Source organism: Helianthus annuus, chromosome 11 (assembly GCF_002127325.2).
Source record: "Helianthus annuus cultivar XRQ/B chromosome 11, HanXRQr2.0-SUNRISE, whole genome shotgun sequence".
NCBI classification, from domain to species: Eukaryota; Viridiplantae; Streptophyta; class Magnoliopsida; order Asterales; family Asteraceae; genus Helianthus; species Helianthus annuus.
Genome location: NC_035443.2, coordinates 152,670,358 through 152,682,785, shown reverse-complemented (window position 1 = coordinate 152,682,785; position 12,428 = coordinate 152,670,358).

Below are 12,428 nucleotides of genomic sequence, written 5' to 3'. Positions count from 1 at the left end.
ATGCGTAAGTACGAGTAATCATTCCATATCCAACATATCCAACCCAATTCCCAACCCGGGAATCCCATGCCTTGGCTGTGTGAACTCACCTTGGTTTGCTCGGAAGATACACAGAAAGTACAAGTAGCAAGTAAATGGTCACTCACGTCCTATCATGGTTATTACGCAGGTCAGGTTTGTATAAAACACGTAAGTCACTAACACGTATTGATCATGGCATTGAACACGCATCTCTATAGCAGCCCAAAGCAAAACAGTTAAACAATTAGCCAAGTGTCCGGCCCAATCAGTTGGACCTGTAATAGCAAAAGTCCAATAGCAAACAGTCCACAAATTCGATCGTTGGGCTCAATAGATTGGGCCCGTAACAGTGAAGGCCCAACAGTGTGCGTGTAAATGATGGTCTCGAGTCGCAACGGAGATCTCGAGTCGCAACCGGAGATTACGAGTCGCAACAGCTGGTTGCGAGTCGCAATGGTGATCTCGGTTCATCATGGTCTGGTTACGAGTCGCAACGGGACTCGCAACCGTGGTTACGGTTCATGCTGTTTGTGGTCTCGAGTGGGGTTCCGACTCGCAACGAGTGATACCGAGTCGCAACCGTGTGTGTAACTGGTTTCCATAATTCCTGCATTGACTTATCCGTGATTCTAGCAAACATCTATGGCAGTTTCGAAATCAGATCAATCACAGAAATTTATCAACAGAGTTAATTCAGATTTCATGCATATTCATAACAATTTAAGAACATCAAACCGGCAATTAAATCAGTAATCATGCATATGAACAATATTAACATTCATAACAATACATACATTCTAACATGGATCCCGATTACCAACTATACCCGATCAAACAATGCCTAACAGCCGATTACTTATCTACTCGGTGCTTATATCCAAACCATCAATTAGTGTGATCATATTTAGCATACATGAGTCGATTAACAAAACTAAATCAATTATCATCCCAATCAATACGTTAACAAGAATCCTCGGCTAAGCAAACATCAACATGCAACCAATCCGTCAATCATTTAACAAGCAACTTAATTATCAAACACTAACCGGTTGGATTGGAACAAAGAGAGGGTGAGCCGAGAAGTGTGGTTCGCCGTCGGGGATCCAAGCAGCCGAGAGAGAGAGAGAAAGAGTCTAGGGTTGTTGTGTGTGTTTGTGATTTTGTAAAAACAAGGAAACAAAACCCCTAATTCCGATTTTGTGTTGCGAGTGGGGGAGTGGGCCAAGCCCACTCGGCTGCCTAATGAAACCGTGGACAAGGAGTGGCCCAAAGGGGCTTGTGCACTCGTATGAAGTGTTGTGCGGTTCGGGTTTGGCTCGATAAGGATAAACATAACACACACACATAAAAAGCACATAATATCATAACATTCATTAATTCGAAATGTCACATAAGCACGTAACGTTACATCAAAGCAAGTCTAAAGTTCGAGTTGTCACATTATCCCCAACTAATTGGAAATTTCGTCCCGAAATTTGGTATGCACTCACTGAGGAAGCTAGGTAAACTGTATGGTTCACTAATTTTCCTGGGGTGTCACATCCTCCCCCCGTTGATCTGGAATTTCGTCCCGAAATTCCGAAGTAGTAGCTTCGGCCTCAGTAGTGGTAGCATTGGTTTCGAATAACTGGGGGTACTTTTCTGTCATCCTGTCTTCGTGTTCCCAGGTGTACTCTGGGCCACGTTTGGAGTTCCAACGAACTCGGACAAGAGGGATTCTCTTGTGTTTGAGGACCTTCACATCCCGGTCCGTGATTTCTACTGGTTCCTCGACGAACTGCAACCGCTCGTCGATAGTGAGTTCCTTAAAAGGAATGATGAGGTTTTCATCTGATAGGCACTTCTTTAAGTTCGATACATGAAAGACATTGTGAACTGCCCCGAGTTCAGCTGGTAAATTCAACTTGTAGGCTACCTTGCCAATCTTTTCTATAATTTCGAATGGTCCGACGTATCGCGGATTCAGTTTACCCCGTTTGCCAAAACGAACCACACCCTTCCAGGGTGAGACTTTCAATAAAACCCGGTCCCCGACCTCAAATTCCAATGGCTTTCTACGCTTGTCCGCGTAGGCTTTCTGACGGTCGCGCGCTGCCGCCATGCGTTGTCGTATCTGTGCAATCTTTTCTGTGGCGTCCACTACAATCTCTGGACCCGTGATCTGACTATCCCCCACCTCTGCCCAGCAGAGGGGTGACCGGCATTTACGTCCGTACAATGCCTCAAATGGAGCGGCTTGTATGCTGGTATGATAACTATTATTGTAAGAAAACTCCACCAAAGGGAGGTGCTTTTCCCAGCCGTTGCCGAAATCGATGACGCATGCCCGAAGCATGTCTTCAAGCGTTTGGATCGTTCGCTCAGACTGCCCATCCGTCTGAGGGTGATAAGCTGTGCTCATGTCTAACCGTGAGCCGAAAGATTTGTGCATTGCTTGCCAAAGCTCTGATGTGAATCGTGCATCGCGATCCGATATGATAGATGTGGGCACCCCGTGCCTTGAAACAACTTCCTTAAGATAGACGTCTGCGAGTGTGGAGAACTTGTCCGTTTCCTTAATTGGCAGGAAATGTGCAGACTTGGTGAGTCGATCCACTATGACCCATATTGTATCGTTCCCACGCTGGGATCTAGGTAGACCTGTAACGAAATCCATGGAAATTTCTTCCCATTTCCACTGAGGTATCTTAGGCTGCTGAAGTAGGCCAGCTGGTTTCTGATATTCGACCTTGACTCTCGCACAGGTCAAGCACTTTCCAACGTACGTAGCGATGTGGGCCTTCATACTAGGCCACCAATAAGTAGTGCTGATGTCGTGGTACATTTTATCCGACCCTGGATGTACCGAGTAGCGAGACTTGTGTGCTTCGTCCATTACAAGTTCACGTAAACCGCCATAGAGAGGGACCCAAATCCGGCCCGTTACATAGTAGGCGCCGTCTTCCTTTTGTTCCATTTGTTGCCGTGAGCCGCGTAAGGCTTCAGCCTTGACGTTTTCGGGCTTCAGTGCTTCTGTCTGAGCAGCTCGTATCTGTGCAGGAAGGCTAGACTGAATCGTAAGCTGTAGCGCTCGCACGCGCCGAGGTAAAGTGTCTTTCCGACTGAGGGCGTCAGCCACCACATTGGCTTTGCCTGGATGGTACTTGATAGCGCATTCGTAGTCATTAAGTAACTCGACCCATCGTCGTTGACGCATATTCAAATCCTTCTGCTTAAGAATATGCTCGAGACTCCTGTGATCGGTGTAAATCGTGCACCTGGTACCGTACAGGTAGTGTCGCCATATCTTAAGTGCGAAAACAACAGCTCCCAGCTCTAAATCGTGCGTCGTGTAGTTCCGTTCATGAACCTTGAGTTGACGAGAAGCGTAAGCGATAACCTTGTCGCGCTGCATTAACACACATCCCAGTCCCCGAATGGATGCATCACAATAAACCACAAAATCATCTGTGCCCTCTGGCAAAGAGAGGATAGGTGCACTGCAAAGTCTATCCTTTAGGTGCTGAAAAGCAGTCTCCTGGGGCTCTCCCCAGCGATAGGTAACACCCTTCTGTGTCAGTAACGTAAGCGGCTGAGCAATCTTCGAAAAGTCTCTAATAAACCGTCTGTAGTAACCTGCCAGACCCAAGAATTGGCGTATTTCTGTCGGCGTACGCGGTGCAGGCCAGTTCCTGATCGAATCTACCTTGGATGGATCAACATGGATCCCATCCTTGTTCACTACATGGCCTAAGAAGTGGACTTCACGAAGCCAGAAGTCGCATTTAGAAAGCTTGGCGTACAACTGTTCCTTCCGAAGGAGTTCCAAAATAAGACGAAGATGCTGTTTGTGTTCCTCCCGACCCTTGGAGTAAATCAAAATGTCGTCGATGAATACTATGACGAACTTGTCAAGATAGGGTTTGCACACCCTGTTCATAAGATCCATAAATACAGCAGGCGCGTTTGTCAACCCGAATGGCATGACGAGAAACTCGTAGTGACCGTAACGAGTTCTGAAGGCTGTCTTGGAGACGTCCTCATCCCGGACTCTCAGCTGATGGTAACCAGACCTCAAGTCTATCTTCGAATAGTAGCACGACCCTTGCAACTGGTCGAATAAGTCGTCTATGCGTGGAAGAGGATAACGGTTCTTCACCGTCACCTCGTTCAGTTCCCTGTAGTCTATACACATCCTGAACGTACCGTCTTTCTTCTTCACGAAAAGCACTGGAGCTCCCCAAGGCGAAGAGCTTGGACGAATAAAGCCCTTTTCCAAGAGCTCTTGTAGTTGCTTTGACAGTTCCTCCAATTCTGATGGAGCTAGACGATATGGTGCGCGAGCTATGGGTGCTGCTCCTGGAGCGAGCTCGATCTGAAATTCGACCTGACGATGAGGCGGTAAACCAGGTAAGTCTTCAGGAAACACCTGAGGGTAATCACGTACAATTGGAATATCCTCCAATTTCTTTTCTTTCGCCGATGCGTCTGTAACGAGTGCCAGAATGGCAGTGTGCCCCTTTCGTAAGCATTTCTGAGCCTTCAAGAAAGAGATGATGCCGACCACTGCACCACTCTTGTCACCTTGAACTTCGAGAGGTTCCTGACCAGAACGAGGAATGCGAATAATCTTCTCGCTGCATAAGATTTCTGCCTGGTGTTGGGATAACCAATCCATCCCAATCACGACGTCGAAACTACCCAAAATATGGGGATGAGATCAATAGAGAAAGCTTGACCAGCTAGGATAAGATTACAACCCTGAACTACGTGCGTGGCTTCTAAACTTTTACCGTTAGCTAACTCTACTACATGTTTGGTGGGTAAAAGTGTTGGTGCACGTTTTAGCAGTTGACACATTTTCACAGACATATAGCTTGTATCCGCACCCGAATCAAACAAAACAGTAACGTAAATATTGTCGAGGAGAAACTTACCCATAACAACGTTGGGATCGTTCACTGCGTCGCCTCGACCTAGCACAAAAGCGCGACCACGAGCTTCATTGCCGTTGTTGTTGTTGTTTCCACCGTTGTTGTTCCCGTTGCCCTGGTTATTGTTGTTGCGATTCTGGTTCAATTGAGGGCAATCGCGTTTGAAATGACCTTCAGCCCCACACTGGAAACACCCCCGGTTTCCACGCTGTGGCTGCTGCTGCTGCTGCTGGTTCTGTGGAGCGGGTTGTTGCTGCTGCTGATTCTGATTCGCAGGCCGTGGACTCCTACAGTCTTTGGCCTCGTGACCCATCTTAAGACACCTTTGACAACGACCCTTGTTACATGGGCCGTGGTGATGCCTGTTGCAGTTGTGGCACCTAGGTTGACTACCCTGATATCTCCTCTGTCTGTGACCACCAGAGGATTGCTGACTGGGACTCTGATAGTGGTCAATCTTCTGCTGCTGAGCTTGTGGCTGAACAGATGCTGAACTTTTACTAGAATCTCCATCCCATTTCCTTTTACTGTCACCAGATGTAGCAGGAGTAACTGAGGTGGTGACATTAGCAGTAGCATTAACACGCTTGGGCAGTTTATTCTGATCCACTGCCTGATCGGTGATACGGTGAGCGAGGCGTTGGATTTCCTGGATGTTTTCGAGGTTGGCCGACGTCACGTGGCTCTGAATTTCTGGCGCCAATCCCTTGAGATACAACTCAATGCGCTTGTATGGAGGGTCCACCATAGTTGGACACAGAACGGCCAGCTCATTCGACCGTTTAGTATACGCTTCAATCTCTGATCCAACCATTTTCAGGTTATACAGCTCATCTTCCAGCTTGTGAATATCTTCACGCGTGCAATACTCACGCTTGATGAGTTCCTTAAAATCGTTCCATGGGGTGGCGTTAGCAGCTGCCAACCCTAAGATCTGGACTTGGGCGTTCCACCAAGTCAGCGCTATCCCTTCCAAAGTGCCGGTAGCAAACTTGACCTTGCGAGCCTCAGGGCACTCGCACATCTCGAATACTGATTCTAGCTTCTCGAACCAGTGGAGGAGTCCAACCGCTCCTTCTGTGCCGCTGAAAGAGTTTGGACGACAGTCCATGAAGTTCTTAAAAGTGCAAACTTGCTGCGCTGGCTGACCTATTGTGTACGAATAGGACGAAGTTAAATACGAGAGTTAATGTAGGATCTAAAGATCCTAGTGTGCCTATACTGCAGGATATACTACCTGCTTGAGCTGCTGCAACTGCCGCAGCAACTTGAGCTTGAACAAGAGCCTCTAGCTGGGCTTGTGTCATGTTGATTCGTCCAGACATGATCTTCATAGTAACAAGTAGCATACGTAAGAATGGTTCGCGAGTAGGGCGATGACAGAAAAGTGTAAGCACGTAGGGTTTCTCATGCTATAGTATCGTGTGTATCTAAACGTAATGCGAGCAAAGTTCTAAGCAGTTCTAACAATCAGGCAATAAACATAAACCTTATTACCTAGAATGTCGAGTCTTGCACGTGGAGCGAAGCGTCGTTGTGGATCGTTGAGAGCACTGTTCTGGTTATAGTCCGGTTTTAATAAAAACGGTTTCCCATATTAAAACCAAGTTCTCTATAACCAATGGCTCTGATACCAATCTGTCACACCCCCAAAATCCCACACGCGGAGTACCACCGCTTGGAGCGTGACTGACCAGGATCAAGCCATCAATCATATCAAACATAGCATTTAATATAAAAGTAAATAATGTAAATCATCATGACATGATTGATGTTTCAAAACAAACATCGTTTAAGTAGCGGAAGCATAGTATGTAATCTCAAAATAATTATAAGTTGAATATCGTTCATGATCCAAATCCCACAACGACCTGCTCCTCCTTGTGCAAGCTCCATAATGTACCTAAGGTCCTGCAAGGCATGCAGCAAATAATCAACAAACTAGTTGAGCGAGTTCACAGAAAGTAAGTTCATAACATAGTGCATAAATATAGCTAGTGGGGGCTTCCCATACTAGTGTGTACTAAAGGTGGGGACTTCCCATGTTTATCCTGGCTAATGAGGGCTTCTCATTAACGGTACTTACTAGACTAACTTCCGACCATGTGTTCTTCTTTACCGAGAACAGGAAAACGTACAGGGTCACGTAGGCTTTACGTGACGTGTCCTTCCCCGAGGACAGTGGTACGCGTGGGGGCTACGTAGGCTTTACGCAGCGTGGCCTTCCGACCTGGAAGCCAGTAGATGGTATTGGGTTACGTAGGTTTTACGTAACGTGTCCTCCCGACCCGGGAGACATATGGCAAATATACTGGGTTACGTAGGCTTTACGTAACGTGTCCTGACTAACCTGAGGACGATGGTCTATAGTCTGGTATATGCGTAAGTATGAGTAATCATTCCATATCCAACATATCCAACCCAATTCCCAACCCGGGAATCCCATGCCTTGGCTGTGTGAACTCACCTTGGTTTGCTCGGCAGATACACAGAAAGTACAAGTAGCAAGTAAATGGTCACTCACGTCCTATCATGGTTATTACGCAGGTCAGGTTTGTATAAAACACGTAAGTCACTAACACGTATTGATCATGGCATTGAACACGTATCTCTATAGCAGCCCAAAGCAAAACAGTTAAACAATTAGCCAAGTGTCCGGCCCAATCAGTTGGACCTGTAATAGCAAAAGTCCAATAGCAAACAGTCCACAAATTCGATCGTTGGGCTCAATAGATTGGGCCCGTAACAGTGAAGGCCCAACAGTGTGCGTGTAAATGATGGTCTCGAGTCGCAACGGAGATCTCGAGTCGCAACCGGAGATTACGAGTCGCAACAGCTGGTTGCGAGTCGCAATGGTGATCTCGGTTCATCATGGTCTGGTTACGAGTCGCAACGGGACTCGCAACCGTGGTTACGGTTCATGCTGTTTGTGGTCTCGAGTGGGGTTCCGACTCGCAACGAGTGATACCGAGTCGCAACCGTGTGTGTAACTGGTTTCCATAATTCCTGCATTGACTTATCCGTGATTCTAGCAAACATCTATGGCAGTTTCGAAATCAGATCAATCACAGAAATTTATCAACAGAGTTAATTCAGATTTCATGCATATTCATAACAATTTAAGAACATCAAACCGGCAATTAAATCAGTAATCATGCATATGAACAATATTAACATTCATAACAATACATACATTCTAACATGGATCCCGATTACCAACTATACCCGATCAAACAATGCCTAACAGCCGATTACTTATCTACTCGGTGCTTATATCCAAACCATCAATTAGTGTGATCATATTTAGCATACATGAGTCGATTAACAAAACTAAATCAATTATCATCCCAATCAATACGTTAACAAGAATCCTCGGCTAAGCAAACATCAACATGCAACCAATCCGTCAATCATTTAACAAGCAACTTAATTATCAAACACTAACCGGTTGGATTGGAACAAAGAGAGGGTGAGCCGAGAAGTGTGGTTCGCCGTCGGGGATCCAAGCAGCCGAGAGAGAGAGAGAAAGAGTCTAGGGTTGTTGTGTGTGTTTGTGATTTTGTAAAAACAAGGAAACAAAACCCCTAATTCCGATTTTGTGTTGCGAGTGGGGGAGTGGGCCAAGCCCACTCGGCTGCCTAATGAAACCGTGGACAAGGAGTGGCCCAAAGGGGCTTGTGCACTCGTATGAAGTGTTGTGCGGTTCGGGTTTGGCTCGATAAGGATAAACATAACACACATACATAAAAAGCACATAATATCATAACATTCATTAATTCGAAATGTCACATAAGCACGTAACGTTACATCAAAGCAAGTCTAAAGTTCGAGTTGTCACATTACATGTGTGTAAACCTTCATATATAAACTTATTTGTTTAACTATTATAATTTACACATGTGTAATGCTTATTTTTTTAACTATATATTATGATTTACACATGTGTCAAACTTCATATGTGTGATTTTACACATGTGTAAAAACGTATAAAAATTTGCTTTGGTTTCATTACACCTTTTACCCCAACATTCCTTATGGAAAATAACGGATCCACAAGGCAAAAGAGTGACTTAAATGGTCATTTTGCTACTAAGAATATGAAATGGTAAACATTGGTGATAAAGGACGTCTAGTTATTGGTTTCTGCAAGTAGTTCCTAGAAAATGTATTTGACCACCGAATTAGCCAAAACAAAACCCGACAATAGTACAACTTCTTCCCCTAATGTAACTGGATAGAAATAGTCAGTCCTGATGTGTCTAAGAAACATAATTTACTGTCTTGCTGATCGAAATTGTTATCTATTCTCACACTGATTCCATACAAATTCTCATTTTGAAATTATTATCTACTGTTAGATTTGCTTTAGTTTCATCCCTCTGGGATAGATTTGATTTATATATGATAAATGATGAATATGAAATCGACGCAATTGTGTTCATCCCTTCGATAGCCGATATTAACAGTAGCGGAGACGTTGGTGGTTCCACAAAGGATCGCAATCAAAATTGGTTGTGTTGCTTGCTGAAAATAGTCACCCCACAAGTGTTAAAGCAACGGAATTGGTTGTGTTGCTGTTATGGCCGGAAATCGGTGAACATTGATTGTCTGATTGAGCTAAGGGGACTGTAAGAATAGATCTGATTTATATATGATAAACCATGAATCTGAAATTGACACAATTGTTTTTATATAGACACCGTACACATGAAATTGACGCAATTATATTCATCCATTCAAATACGGTAGCCAATATTGACAGTATCGGAGATGTTGGTGGTTCCATCAAAGATCGCGATCGAAATTGATTGTGTTGTTTGCTAGAAAATAGTCACCCAACAAGTGTTTAAAAGACGGAATTGGCTGTATTGTTGCTATGCCCGAAATCAGTTAACAACGATTGTTTGATTACTGGCAGGAAATCGATGAATGATTAGCTGGGTTTTGAGAAAGGGGCTGTAGGAAGGTGATGATATGTGATTTTACAAGGCTGCCCTTTTTAAGTTATGTTAATAAGATTTTATTACTCATTTTACAATTATACTCCTCTTTAATCTTAGTCTTTGATTGAAATTGATCAATGGATGAAAATAGTTCTCATTGTTCTCGCAAAATTCCATGTTCTCAAGATAACCCTCCCCTATATATATATATATACACACTATTTAAGTTTTATTTAAGTTTTGAGCACCACAAGTTTGTGTTTTCGTACGGTGTAGTTCTCATGGTTCTTACAACTGGAGTTGGTTTTCATTTTAGCGGTCCCCTATATATATATATATATATATATATATATATATATATATATATATATATATATATATATATATATATATATATATATATATATATATATATATATATATATATATATATATTATGATTACAATGTTTAGTTTACATATAGAAAAAAAATAGTAAATAATCGGATTCGAACGTGGATTTATAAATGTTTTTTTTCATTGTTGGAAATTGGATAATTGAGTACAGGTTGAGTTTTAACCTATGCACGAAGCGGATTTATTATAAATTCAGATATCCGTTTATATATTCAATCCGTATCTGAAAATCAGATATCCGAAATTTCGGATGTAAAGGTGGTGAATAAAATGTTGTTGTTTGCCGTTCAAAAAAAAGATATCCGAAATTTCGGATATTAATATTCATAATCCGAAATTTTCGGATATCCGAAAACCCGATAATTCGATTTTGAACACCCCTGTTGATTTTCACATATATATTAATTAAGTTTATTTGCCCTATATTTTCAAATGATATATTATTTTGTTACGTTGGTTACTTTTAGTTTTCAGAACAATAAAACTTTTTAAGATTACTTTTGTGCCATACAGGTTTTAGGTTCTTAAACACTTGTCACTCTTTAATGCATTCTTACACTTTTTATTTTTAAGAGTATTTGTAAAATAACTTAACCCATTTTAGTTCTCGAGATTTAACTTTTAACAGTCAGACTGCTAATTATTTTCCACTTCCAAACTAATAAAAATCTCCCTAGATTCTATACATGCATGTGTACCACATGAAAATGTAACAAATTTTTTTTTTTTTTTTTTGGTTTTGAATTTGGAAATCACTAGGTTTGCCCATTTATATCTTTCAGTCTTGTTTATTTCGACTTTTAACAGTCAAGTTAGTCAAGTTGCTGACTTTCAACTTCAAAACCTATACAGTCAAGTACTAAGGGTGAGGACATGGTACGTTAGTTACAAGTTTGGTCTCTATTGATGCTTAATTTGTGCTTTGATCTCCAAGAGTTTTCTAGAGTTGGTCCGCTGACTGATGATATCAAACTAGAAATGATACTAAAAAGTGCAAAACCGTACTTTGGAAGTTCTTGCTTCTTGCCATGCACTCGGTTTGAAAACCAGTTGGCATGCAACTTTTCTCATTGATTCCCGTATTTTATAAATGTTTGCAGCGAGCTTGAACACAAAGTAAACAGGTAACACTTACCGTTTTTATTAAACATGTTGGAATAAATTATTTTGATAAATGGTCCAAACTTATCATTTTTAGTAAATAGTTCGAGTGTGTTTGTTTTCTATTTCTAAGTTGTGTGATTTTCTTAGATTTTAAAAAATTAATTGTTAATTTAGTGTAGTGCAAGCAACAAAGGAATGGATAGTCGGATACATAGTTCTTCAACATGTGTTCGACTTTGTCAGTTTGTATTAAAACCAATTTCCCAAACAAGTAAGTATTTTATATTCCTTAATTGTTTGATTTTCCAAGACTTAGATGTGCCATGACACGAAAGAGGCTACACATCAGAAAATATATAATTTATCAAAGACATTGATGCCAAATTTTTTGAACAATATTAATTAAGACTTAGATTTATATACAGATTTTAGATTTTATGCAGTTTATTTGTGGAAAATTTAATATATCTTTTATAGATTTAGTAAAGAATTGTAACTTGGTCGGTTCATGTTGCAAAATACCATATTGAATGTGTCTTGGGTCTATTTCAACAGGTTTGGATTAGTATAGTGAATATATTTTGGCAAAATATGAACAGATTCGGATTTAGCGAGTGCAATTTTTTTTTATGAATTATGGTGTCATTTTTAGACGAAGTTTCCCCTTTTTCTTGACGTGGCGGAACCAAATTGTGGCTAATAATCCTTTTATTTTAAGATGTTGTGGATTAAGATGCGGTCCAAAACCGCTTCTTATAATCAGAACAAGTATGTCTTATGTTCTGTTGTGTATTTACATAAGCATAAAATAGATAAAGTGATTTATCATTAAACTTCATAAATCATTTTTTTATTTAATGCTTTAGAATTCAAAATGAATTGTAAAAGGATTTGCCCAAAAATTAAATGGAATGGGTTTGGGGAGAGTTATAAACAAAATAAAATGAATCACAAACCACAACATTTTAATCATTATGATTTCTAGCTGAAACACATAAAAATGGCTATTTTTAATCATATAACCACGTCTGTTTCTTTTTTATACTACACT